At 47.8% G+C, this 13,165-nt stretch overlaps 1 protein-coding gene across 2 annotated transcripts in view; it reads right to left on the bottom strand.

Moving 5' to 3' along the window:
* The window catches only part of LOC124147850, a 33,005-nt gene extending 19,840 nt beyond the window's left edge, over nt 1-13,165 (bottom strand). The window contains exon 1 of one of the 2 annotated variants that reach the window (XM_046518652.2): nt 13,070-13,165. The gene's annotated coding sequence lies outside the window, so the exon portion shown is untranslated. Of the gene's footprint in view, nt 1-7,420; nt 7,938-13,069 lie in introns of those variants that run through there. The other variant, XM_046518651.2, reaches the window with a different exon arrangement.

Here is a 13,165-nt window from a genome sequence, read left to right as displayed (position 1 = left end):
CTTCCCGACTGTGTCCTGCCCAATGGCACTCCCTCATAACACCCCCCGACTGTGTTCTCCCTCATGACGCCCCCCGACTGTAGTCTCCCTTCCCGACTGTGTCCTGCCCAATGGCACTCCCTCATAACACCCCCCGACTTTGTTCTCCCTCATGACGCCCCCCGACTGTAGTCTCCCTTCCCGACTGTGTCCTGCCAATGGCACTCCCTCATAACACCCCCCGACTGTGTTCTCCCTCATAACACCCCCCCGACTGTGTTCTCCCTCATGACGCCCCCCGACTGTAGTCTCCCTTCCCGACTGTGTCCTGCCCATTGGCACTCCCTCATAACACCCCCCGACTGTGTTCTCCCTCATGACGCCCCCCGACTGTAGTCTCCCTTCCCGACTGTGTCCTGCCCAATGGCACTCCCTCATAACACCCCCCGACTTTGTTCTCCCTCATGACGCCCCCCGACTGTAGTCTCCCTTCCCGAATGTGTCCTGCCCAATGGCACTCCCTCATAACACCCCCCGACTTTGTTCTCCCTCATGACGCCCCCCGACTGTAGTCTCCCTTCCCGAATGTGTCCTGCCCAATGGCACTCCCTCATAACACCCCCCGACTGTGTTCTCCCTCATGACGCCCCCCGACTGTAGTCTCCCTCATGACCCCCCGACTGTAGTCTCCCTTCCCGACTGTGTCCTGCCAATGGCACTCCCTCATAACACCCCCCGACTGTGTTCTCCCTCATGACGCCCCACGACTGTAGTCTCCCTCATGACGCCCCCCGACTGTAGTCTCCCTTCCCGACTGGGTCCTGCCCAATGGCACTCACTCATGTCACTCCCCGACTGTAGTCTCCCTCATGGCACTCCCCGACTGTGTTCTCCCTTCCCGACTGTGTCCTGCCCAATGGCACTCCCTCATGACGCCCCCGACTGTGTTCTCCCTCATGACCCCCCCCCCCCCCCCCCCCCCCCCCGACTGTGTTCTCCCTTCCCGACTGTGTCCTGCCCAATGGCACTCCCTCATGACGCCCCCCCGACTGTGTTCTCCCTCATGACGCCCCACGACTGTAGTCTCCCTCATGACGCCCCCCGACTGTAGTCTCCCTTCCCGACTGTGTCCTGCCAATGGCACTCCCTCATAACACCCCCCGACTGTGTTCTCCCTCATGACGCCCCACGACTGTAGTCTCCCTCATGACGCCCCCCGACTGTAGTCTCCCTTCCCGACTGGGTCCTGCCCAATGGCACTCCCTCATGACGCCCCCGACTGTGTTCTCCCTCATGACCCCCCCCCCCCCCCCCCCGACTGTAGTCTCCCTTCCCGACTGTGTCCTGCCCAATGGCACTCCCTCATGACGCCCCCCGACTGTGTTCTCCCTTCCCGACTGTGTCCTGCCCAATGGCACTCCCTCATGACGCCCCCCGACTGTGTTCTCCCTTCCCGACTGTGTCCTGCCCAATGGCACTCCCTCATGACGCCCCCCGACTGTGTTCTCCCTCATGACGCCCCCCGACTGTAGTCTCCCTTCCCGACTGTGTCCTGCCCAATGGCACTCCCTCATGGCACTCCCCGACTGTGTTCTCCCTCATGACGCCCCCCGACTGTAGTCTCCCTTCCCGACTGTGTCCTGCCCAATGGCACTCCCTCATGGCACTCCCCGACTGTGTTCTCCCTCATGACGCCCCCCGACTGTAGTCTCCCTTCCCGACTGTGTCCTGCCCAATGGCACTCCCTCATAACACCCCCCGACTGTAGTCTCCCTTCCCGACTGTGTCCTGCCCAATGGCACTCCCTCATGGCACTCCCCGACTGTGTTCTCCCTCATGACGCCCCCGACTGTAGTCTCCCTTCCCGACTGTGTCCTGCCCAATGGCACTCCCTCATAACACCCCCCGACTGTAGTCTCCCTCATGACGCCCCCCGACTGTAGTCTCCCTTCCCGACTGTGTCCTGCCCAATGGCACTCCCTCATGGCACTCCCCGACTGTAGTCTCCCTCATGACGCCCCCCGACTGTAGTCTCCCTCATGACGCCCCCCGACTGTGTCCTCCCTTCCCGACTGTGTCCTGCCCAATGGCACTCCCTCATGACGCCCCCCGACTGTAGTCTCCCTCATGACGCCCCCCGACTGTAGTCTCCCTTCCCGACTGGGTCCTGCCCAATGGCACTCACTCATGTCACTCCCCGACAGTGGCCACGTCGTCCGCTCCCTTCTGGCGGCGCACGTCTACGGCATGTACGTATCATACCCGCCTAATTTACAGCTGACCGCCGTGAAGTAACTCAAATGACGTTCAAGCTAGCGTAAATAACAAATCACCCAATCGCTTGACAAAATCTTGTTACATCTGGTGATTGAAAGTCTTAAAAGGATACGCAGGGGCGGTCGGGTGGCTTAGTGGTTTAATCATTGGCACGTCGCGCCGAAGGCCCAGGTTCGATTCCCCACATGGGTACACCGTGCAAAGCCCCCTCCGTGATATTGCTAGAATATTGCTAAAAGCGGCGCAAAAATATACTCACTCACTCACTCGCTCGAAGATGTGCGCAAATGCGAGTGAGATATAAGTAAATACATGCTCTATTCAGATTGTACAGACAGGAGATACAACAAATATTTATCAGAATTTTAATTATTTACGGTATGGTCATTATCGGAAACCTGTGCTTAATATACAGGCTATATAAGGTATACATAATACAGACTGTCTGTCAGTACACAGTATCTTTAACACAAACCAGTACATGGAGATACACGCTATGGTATATAGGAAGTTCATATCAGTCATTAAGTAGGGTAAGTACGGTACAGGGATTATGAGAAGCCTATGTCAGCATATACAGAGCTTGCGAATAAATACATTCTTCTATAATCGTCAGTGACTCATCGAATGTGAAGCGATAGCAGGGAGCCACATGGAGCCACGGGGAGCCTCACAGTCACACGCAGTTGGGCAGGACTGTGGTAATTACACTGAGTCGGGCTGAGGTTGTCAAGCATGCACGAGAAGTGCTACGTCAGATGCCTACACAGATACAAAAGATCCTCTCGGGGAAGATTTTCCCACACTACATTCTCAAAAGAACTATTTGGCCTTATTTTGTTGTTGTTATTGCAGCCTTGTATAAGGGCACTACATGCTGTCTTGTTACATTAATTCTGCATATCTTCTCTTTGTGAGCGGATGGGCGGTATAAACTACCTTAGATGGTATAAACTACCTTTGAACAAGAACGCCTTGCCGTTTGTAACTTGAATCCAGTCAGGTATAAATACCCACCTGGAGCTGTTCACACAATAAACGTGCGAAAGTTTAACACGACTTGAGTGAGTGAGTATGGTTTTACGCCGCTCTCAATATTCCTGCAATACCACTGCGGGGGACACCTGAAATGGGATTCACACATTGTACCCATGTGGGGAATTGAACCTGGTTCTTCGGTTTGACGAGCGAACGCTCTAACCACTACGCTACCCCACCGCCGGGGTTCTGTTATTTGGACAAAGGTGTGACCCGGCGTTAATTAGAGGCCGGGTGTATTGGAGTCCAGGTGTTTAGTAGAGGAAAAATAGTATTCATATTTAACCAACATCTTAACCAACATCGATCCACGCAATTGGGATACAATGTCATGCACCAACCAAGTTTAAACCAAGTCACCAGCCTGACCACCCGATCCCTGTAGTTGCCTTTTACGACAAGCGTAGTCGCCTTTTACGGCAAGAATGGGTTGCTGAAGACCTATTCTGTCAAGGATCTTCACGGGTGCTAACGCTACTAAGTAAGTGAGTAAGTGAGTATGGTTTTACTCCGCTTTTAGCAATATTCCAGAAATGGGTTTCACACACTGTACCCATGTGAGGAATCGAACCCTGGCTTCGACGTGAGCTACCCGACCCCCCGTAACATTACTAAGGGACAAAACTCTTCGTAGCGAGTTACCGCCCCTTTGACCATTTAGCCACCAAGTTCCTATTCATCTACTAAGAAACAAGGTGATGATATTCATAATCCTTTGCATTAACCTGCCTCATCTCATATCATATAAACGCAACTGATTCGTTCAGTATAATAAAACTATCACATCTGTTGACTTGATCAAGTCTGATAAATGATACATGTTAAACTTATTGCTAAATACACTAAATCCATCAGATTATAACATACCGATGAGCTTTGCTTTCTACAAGTAATGAGTAAATAAGACAGCAATGGGTTGTATATCATTCGTATAGAATAGATACAGGCCTGTCATTGTAGTGACCGATATTACAATGGATGTAATAAGCAGAATCCTGCAAGTCGATAACATGATACGATTTGGGATATGAGAATCAATAGAAAACGTGTAATGTTCCAGATCCAATAAATAACAGTATTAATGGATGCCTATATAGCATGTTATATGATAAGATAATTGAATCACTTTATACACGCACCACGAGCATGGAGTCAGTGTGAAAATACATAGTATGGTTGATACAGTCATCTTGTCAGTGAATAGACATCTTGTCTGTCTCATGACATCTTGTCTGTCTCATGACATCTTGTCTGTCTAATGACATATTATCTGTCTTATGCCATCTTGTCTGTCTAGTGACATCTTGTCTGTCTAGTGACATCTTGTCTGTCTGATGACATCTTGTCTGTCTAGTGACATCTTGTCTGTCTCATGACATCTTGTCTGTCTCATGACATCTTGTCTGTCTAATGACATCTTGTCTGTCTAGTGACATCTTGTCTGTCTAGTGACATCTTGTCTGTCTGATGACATCTTGTCTGTCTGATGACATCTTGTCTGTCTAGTGACATCTTGTCTGTCTGATGACATCTTGTCTGTCTCATGACATCTTGTCTGTCTAATGACATCTTGTCTGTCTTATGCCATCTTGTCTGTCTTATGCCATCTTGTCTGTCTCATGACATCTTATCTGTCTTATGACATATTGTCTGTCTAGTGACATCTTGTCTGTCTCATGACATCTTGTCTGTCTAATGACATCTTGTCTGTCTTATGACATCTTGTCTGTCTAATGACATCTTGTCTGTCTGATGACATCTCGTCTGTCTTATGACATCTTGTCTGTCTGATGACATCTTGTCTGTCTGATGACATCTTGTCTGTCTGATGACATCTTGTCTGTCTAATGACATCTTATCGGTCTCATGACATCTTGTCTGTTAAGTGAATATCAGCGCAAAACGCCAGCTAGCGTCTTCCTTCCGACTATACGGGTGTAATTACAACATAGACAACGGGGAAGTCCTACTCGTCAACATATAGGACATTGAGTATGACGCTGCCGATCAGAGATATATTACAATTGTATGGGCTGTTTAGTATGGCGCTTTTGATCAAGGATAGATTACAATTGCACGAGATATTTAGTGTGGTGCTCTCAAAGATATCCACATGGTGCTTCGAGTATGAGGCTCCCGATCTTATTTTCTAAAATAAGACATTGAGTATATGGTGCTCTCATCACAGATATTGACAAAGGACATCGCGTATGAGGCTCCCGATCTTATTCAGTAAATTATGACATTGAGTATATGGTGCTCTCGATCACAGATATTGACATAGGACATCGCGTATGAGGCTCCCGATCTTATTCAGTAAATTATGACATTGAGTATATGGTGCTCTCGATCACAGATATTGACATAGGACATCGCGTATGAGGCTCCCGATCTTATTCAGTAAATTATGACATTGAGTATATGGTGCTCTCGATCACAGATATTGACATAGGACATCGCGTATGAGGCTCCCGATCTTATTCAGTAAATTATGACATTGAGTATATGGTTATCTCGATCACAGATATTGACATAGGACATCGCGTATGAGGCTCCCGATCTTATTCAGTAAATTATGACATTGAGTATATGGTGCTCTCGATCACAGATATTGACATAGGACATCGCGTATGAGGCTCCCGATCTAATTAACAAAAACAGGGCATTGGTATATGGTGCTCTCTATCAAAGATATTGACATAGGGCATCGGGTATGCGGCTCCCGATCTTATTCAGTAAATTATGACATTGAGTATATGGTGCTCTCGATCACAGATATTGATATAGGGCATCAGGTATGCGGCTCCCGATCTAATTAACTAAAACAGGACATTAGTATATGGTGCTCTCTATCAAAGATATTGACATAGGACATCGCGTATGAGGCTCCCGATCTAATTAACAAAAACAGGGCATTGGTATATGGTGCTCTCTATCAAAGATATTGACATAGGGCATCGGGTATGGGGCTCCCGATCTTATTAACTAAAACGGGGCATTGGTACATGCATATGGTGGTCTCGATCACAGATATTGACATGGGACAGCGGGTATGAGGCTACAATGGGTATAGGTCATTTACTATCTATAACTAGGGTGACAGACGATATCAATATGGCTGTCGATGGACGCTATCAACATGACTCTCGGTGAACGGTATCAACATGGATTTACGTGGACGATATCAACATGGCTCTCGATGGACGATATCAACATGGCTCTCGTTGAACGATATCAACATGGCTCTCGATGGGCGATATCAACATGGCTCTCGATGGACGATATCAACATGGCTCTCGATGGACGATATAAACATGGCTCTCGATGAACGATATCAACATGGCTCTCGATGGACGATATCAACATGGCTCTCGATGAACGGTATCAACATGGCTCTCGATGGACGATATCAACATGGCTCTCGATGAACGGTATCAACATGGCTCTCGATGGACGATATCAACATGGCTCTCGATGAACGGTATCAACATGGCTCTCGATGAACGGTATCAACATGGCTCTCGATGGGCGATATCAACATGGCTCTCGATGGACGATATCAACATGGCTCTCGATGGACGATATAAACATGGCTCTCGATGAACGATATCAACATGGCTCTCGATGGACGATATAAACATGGCTCTCGATGGACGATATCAACATGGCTCTCGATGAACGGTATCAACATGGCTCTCGATGAACGGTATCAACATGGCTCTCGATGAACGGTATCAACATGGCTCTCGATGGACGGTATCAACATGGCTCTCGATGAACGATATCAACATGGCTCTCGATGAACGGTATCAACATGGCTCTCGATGGGCAACATTGAAAACAGTGCTCTCGATAAAAAAAAGTATGGTGCTCTCTATTGGCCACATTAACTTGCGTGTGGTGCTCTTCAACAGAGCTACTGACAATGAGTATAGTGTTCTCGATGGGAGACATATTCACGATCTCTGCTAATGCCGGATCTAAACACATGCCGGCTGACGATCAGGCAGATCCCAGTGTCATATATTTCACATCACCATGCCGTGGTGGTGGTATGCGTCTTATCAATATCACCCACAGCATGACGTATTTAAATGCATAAACGAACCATACAGTTTTCACTTACCTTGTAATTGGGACTATATTCACAGCGCGGACACAAATCCAATCTTTTAAATCCCCGTGCTTCAATACCATCCGTATGGGCGTGGTTTCCCAGCCATTAAGTCATGTATGATATTGTCATCTTATCACACGACTCTCCAGCTCTATAGTCGCAGCCGTAGTCACAAACACGTCCACCCTTTAAAGGTCGCCCACCACAATCTGACTTGCATGTGAGAGAAACACACCTCAGTGAACTCTAACAACCTGTTGATATCGTCCACACACACCGACAACGTCCACCTCCCGCACACCGAGACGCCGCGCCAACAACAACTCCACGCGAAGCATAACGAACAATGAAATATACTCTCCCGATCACCGAATGGCCTAATTTGCGAAAATACAATTCCGAGGCAGTGTGGCGTTTGTTATGGCATGCCGTGTATGGCTGGGATTATATTAAGCGCCATACAGCCACAGCCGACGTGCAAGGATTAAGGCGGCGATTATGATATGTCCATGTAACGTAAGTGAGGTGTGACGTAGAAAACAATGACAATTTCAAAGTGTTAAGTCATGCATTACTTACACCGATAAATAAGCCGCGTAGGCAGAAAGGCATGTATACCATCGAGGGTGGGGTGACCCGAACAGGCAATAGCGTCATGAACATGCTTGCTTTAATATTAACTATAGAGAGACATAAACGTTTATTTTCAGATTGTAAAAGTGCATCTAGGAAGTTTCGGTCGAGAGGTATGAGTCAATATCTCATTGTTCATTTAAAAAAATGTCCTGTTTACCTAAAAATTCAAGCTGAAAGGATACGGCATGGGTTGTGTGAACAGCAAATACACTGCCTGTTTCTATTAAGGCGACACGGATATGGGAAAATTGAGAATTGGTGGGAAAGTCGCATAACAATTTTCTAGAGCCACTGTGTCAATATGGCCGGTTAAGTTGAATAACGTATGGATATGTGAGCGGTTAGAAGGCAGTGTGAATAATTAATACAGAGGAATGTTGAACATGTATACAATCGATATGAGGGATGACTGATGTTTCAGTGTTAAGTTATGCATGTGGATCCAGTCTATGGTTTATGTTAATGGCAGTTAATGGTTTCATTATAGGCAGGACCCTCGGTGTGTGATCATTTGTCATTCATATGAAGGTGTGTGTGTAAGTGGAGTATTATTCATCTAGGGACCGTTCACTGGTTAAAGAGGGAGGGAATTGTTTGCCATTAGCTGTCTACAAAAACATAACATACCGTCGATCGCCTTTTTGGGGCAGTTCTCCCAGTGGACTTAATCACAGTTTGATAAATCAATAAACTGCTTCACACAAATATTATTCTCCTGACATTTTCATCGTAAATATGATTCATATTTTCGTAATGGTCCTTAACATAATAATAATAATAATAATAATAATAATAATAATGATAACAACACTAACAATGATGATGATGATGATTATGATGATACGTTAGCTGCGAAAAATCTCTGTTTAATCACAGGGTCATATTTGATATTTTAGTTTGTTATTAGCTTGACGGATAATTTATTACCTGTATACCCGTGACAAGTCGTCACTGCTTCCTGTTGATTAATGCAAGTAAGATTAATCTCTCCAGTACCGTTACGAAGAGATGATGATGATGATGATGATGATGATGATGATCCTCCACCAACCAACACTACATTTACCTCCGATCGAGTCCAGTTCATGTTTATTAAAAAAATAATAATTCTTTGTAACCAACTAAATCTAGATGGTCAATTACAGAACGGTTGTGGTGTTTGGCCATATGGGTTCAAGGATAACAACTAAGAACGTGATTGTGAGAAGTCATCGCGAATGTGTGAAGTACACAGCGCAGGTTGATTACTATCACCCGACACACAATACCCGACAATCTATATCATGACATAGGAGTAAGGAGTGGGTCGGGTTCATTCCAGCCCCACCACAGCGCATGCTACAACAGGCAGCAGCTTGTGACTTCACAACCGCTCGCAGCCCAACCACAGCGTCACGCTACAACAGGCAGCAGCCTGTGACTTCACAACCACTCGCAGCCCAACCACAGCGTCACGCTACAACAGGCAGCAGCCTGTGACTTCACAACCACTCGCAGCCCCACCACAGCGTCACGCTACAACAGGCAGCAGCCTGTGACTTCACAACCACTCGCAGCCCAACCACAGCGTCACGCTACAGCAGGCAGCAGCCTGTGACTTCACAACCACTCGCAGCCCAACCACAGCGTCACGCTACAACAGGCAGCAGCTTGTGACTTCACAACCACTCGCAGCCCAACCACAGCGTCACGCTACAACAGGCAGCAGCTTGTGACTTCACAACCACTCGCAGCCCAACCACAGCGTCACGCTACAACAGGCAGCAGCTTGTGACTTCACAACCACTCACAGCCCCACCACAGCGTCACGCTACAACAGGCAGCAGCTTGTGACTTCATAACCACTCGCAGCCCAACCACAGCGTCACGCTACAACAGGCAGCAGCCTGTGACTTCACAACCACTCGCAGCCCAACCACAGCGTCACGCTACAACAGGCAGCAGCTTGTGACTTCACAACCACTCGCAGCCCAACCACAGCGTCACGCTACAACAGGCAGCAGCCTGTGACTTCACAACCGCTCACAGCCCAACCACAGCGTCACGCTACAACAGGCAGCAGCTTGTGACTTCACAACCACTCGCAGCCCAACCACAGCGTCACGCTACAACAGGCAGCAGCTTGTGACTTCACAACCACTCTCAGCCCAACCACAGCGTCACGCTACAGCAGGCAGCAGCCTGTGACTTCACAACCACTCGCAGCCCAACCACAGCGTCACGCTACAACAGGCAGCAGCTTGTGACTTCACAACCACTCGCAGCCCAACCACAGCGTCACGCTACAACAGGCAGCAGCCTGTGACTTCACAACCACTCGCAGCCCAACCACAGCGTCACGCTACAACAGGCAGCAGCCTGTGACTTCACAACCACTCGCAGCCAAACCACAGCGTCACGCTACAGCAGGCAGCAGCCTGTGACTTCACAACCGCTCACAGCCCAACCACAGCGTCACGCTACAGCAGGCAGCAGCCTGTGACTTCACAACCGCTCACAGCCCCACCACAGCGTCACGCTACAGCAGGCAGCAGCCTGTGACTTCACAACCACTCGCAGCCCAACCACAGCGTCACGTCACTCGCAGCCCCACCGCCACCAGAGAGGGATCAGATATAATATATATAATCGTATTTATTCATTAACTGGACGACTGTTTCATGACTTGGGAAACAAGACACCACCTGGCCCTGGTATAATATGGAGGGAGATCTTAATGGACCACACAAACCCCGTCTTTGGCCCCGGGCCCAGCTACTGCTGGGGGTGGTGGTGGTGCTGGTGGTGCTGGTGGTGGTGGTGGTGGTGGTGGTGATGCTGCTGCTGCTGCCACCGTATCCCCCCATACGGTCATCGTTTAGCACCACTAGCTTTGAAAGTTTTTAACAAGGATAATTCCAGACACAAAATCGAAAACTCAGTTTCGAGGGTAATGCCGTCTTGGTTTACAACATCTATACCTCGAGTCCTTATCAATATATATATACAGGTTATATATTCGGCGGAAAAGACAAAATAACAGTGAAACTCATATGAATGAATCACTTTCAACACAATGCATTGTGGGTATCTGGAGGTATGACATGAAGAGATACGTTTATAGGTTTTAAGTATATTTAATGATTTGCAGCCAATCTTACGGGTCAATCCATAGCCCCCAGTAGTGACAGAGAAACACCAAACAGGATAAGATGAACGGTTGATGGGGCACGGTAACCGCAACCATAGCAGGGCCATGCAACTGCCACTTCATGATGAGTGAGTGAGTGAGTGAGTGAGTGAGTGAGTGAGTGAGTGAGTGAGTGAGTGAGTGAGTGAGCGAGCGAGCGAGCGAGCGAGCGAGCGGGCGGGCGGGTGAGTGAGTGAGTGAGTGAGTGAGTGGGTGGGGGGGTGGGTAGGTAGGTACGTGAGTGAGTGAGTGAGTGAGTGAGTGAGTGAGTGAGTGAGTGAGTGAGTGAGTGAGCGAGCGAGTGAGTGAGCGAGTGAGTGAGTGAGCGAGCGAGTGAGTGAGTGAGCGAGTGAGTGAGAGAACGTTTGACTAACCTCTTGGAGCAACATCAAGTTTGAATACACCACGAAATTCTGTCACAATGACAACCTTGTGGGAATCAAACACGGACTATGTGCGGGTCGAACGAAGGCACTGAACGTCCGTTACATCGGAGAACTGTCGGTTGTAGTTTATTTTTTATCTTGCTCGTATGGTATGAGTTCCCAGCCGAGATTCAACAGATTCTCACAGAAATCACTGTTAGCTTGATGTCTGAGAAAACCTGAATCTGACACGCTATGAACGCGTGTGTGTTCTTGTCTACGAATAGTACACTAATAGGCAAGATGTGACAATGAGCGATAAGCTGACCTGACAGCTGACATAACTGCCCATTGCTAACTGACCACTAACTGTTTTCTCGTGTGAAGTAGGAGGCTTTCCATGGTGTTATGAGGATCAACACATGCATGTATGAACGCCCGTTGAGGAGTAATATGAAGCCAGCTTAATCTGCAGTGCCACCCCGCTAATCAGGACCACACCGTTCCCATCGAAACAGCCCGAATTTACATATTCGGTCTTGGTTGACAAGACCGCCTCATTGGTCTAGTGAAGGTCGTCCGCCCGGAGAGCGGGAGGTCCGGGGTTCGATTCCCGGGAACGTCATAACAAAAGACCGTAAAAGATGGTACTAGTTGTTGTTATTGTGGAGCACGGCATTAAGGGGCTAAAACAGTGGTCGGCTCTGAGTCAGTATACTGTGTCTGAGTGGGCATTCATGGTAAACTGCGGCATGGTATCTCAGTGAGCTAGCACTAGCATCATCAGTCGCATCAGCCCCCATACACACACGTGCATGCTCGTCGCTATTTGAGTGGGCAAAAGAAAGCTTACACATAAAAACGAGATTTGACCAACAAATTGCAAAACGTTACTAGGCTGAATACAGTCGCCGAAACACTTCAAACATAGGGTCTAAACACACCCATGATACCTGTATCAAATACATCACCATCGAATAACCGTTTCTTGTTTGTTCTATTCTCAGCCATCATCACACTTGAGTGTATACTTCCTTTTGTCCTGCAGTTTATGTAGACATTCCCAAAATCGTCCGGGTGCAAGGATTTCCAGATTGACGGGGTCCTGACTAGCAAGGTTTCAATATATTGACATAATTTGTGTACTGTACGCTACTGACTTTGAATGAGTGAATGGATCTTAAAGTCGTGATCGGCTATATTGTATTTTCAGTATGTTAGAACTGGACAATTGGGTGAACTTAGAGACAAGGCACAGCACGCCAAAGTCTCCTCTCTAAAATACTAATCTATGTTGAAACTCACTATGTTTTGGTGACCCTTTGAGACAAGGCACAGCACGCCAAAGTCTCCTCTCTAAAATACTAATCTAAGCTGAATCCCACTATGTTTTGGTGACCCTTTGGATACGTATAGAGGGGACATTGGTATGTAGTTTAAGACATATTGAACCTCTGTCATTTCAAATCAGACTATGGCAAAACCTACCTCTTGCGCTTGCAACACTCAATCGGATCCAGAAGTTGGCAGCAAATCAGAACACTGACTGCATACTATGTATAAACCTCTCGCACTACAGGATAA

Source organism: Haliotis rufescens, unplaced genomic scaffold (assembly GCF_023055435.1).
Source record: "Haliotis rufescens isolate VD_foot unplaced genomic scaffold, xgHalRufe1.0.p SCAF_1, whole genome shotgun sequence".
In the NCBI taxonomy this organism is placed as follows: Eukaryota; Metazoa; Mollusca; class Gastropoda; order Lepetellida; family Haliotidae; genus Haliotis; species Haliotis rufescens.
Note: the sequence above shows the minus strand (reverse complement) of the source record. Positions and strands in the feature narration are given on the sequence as shown.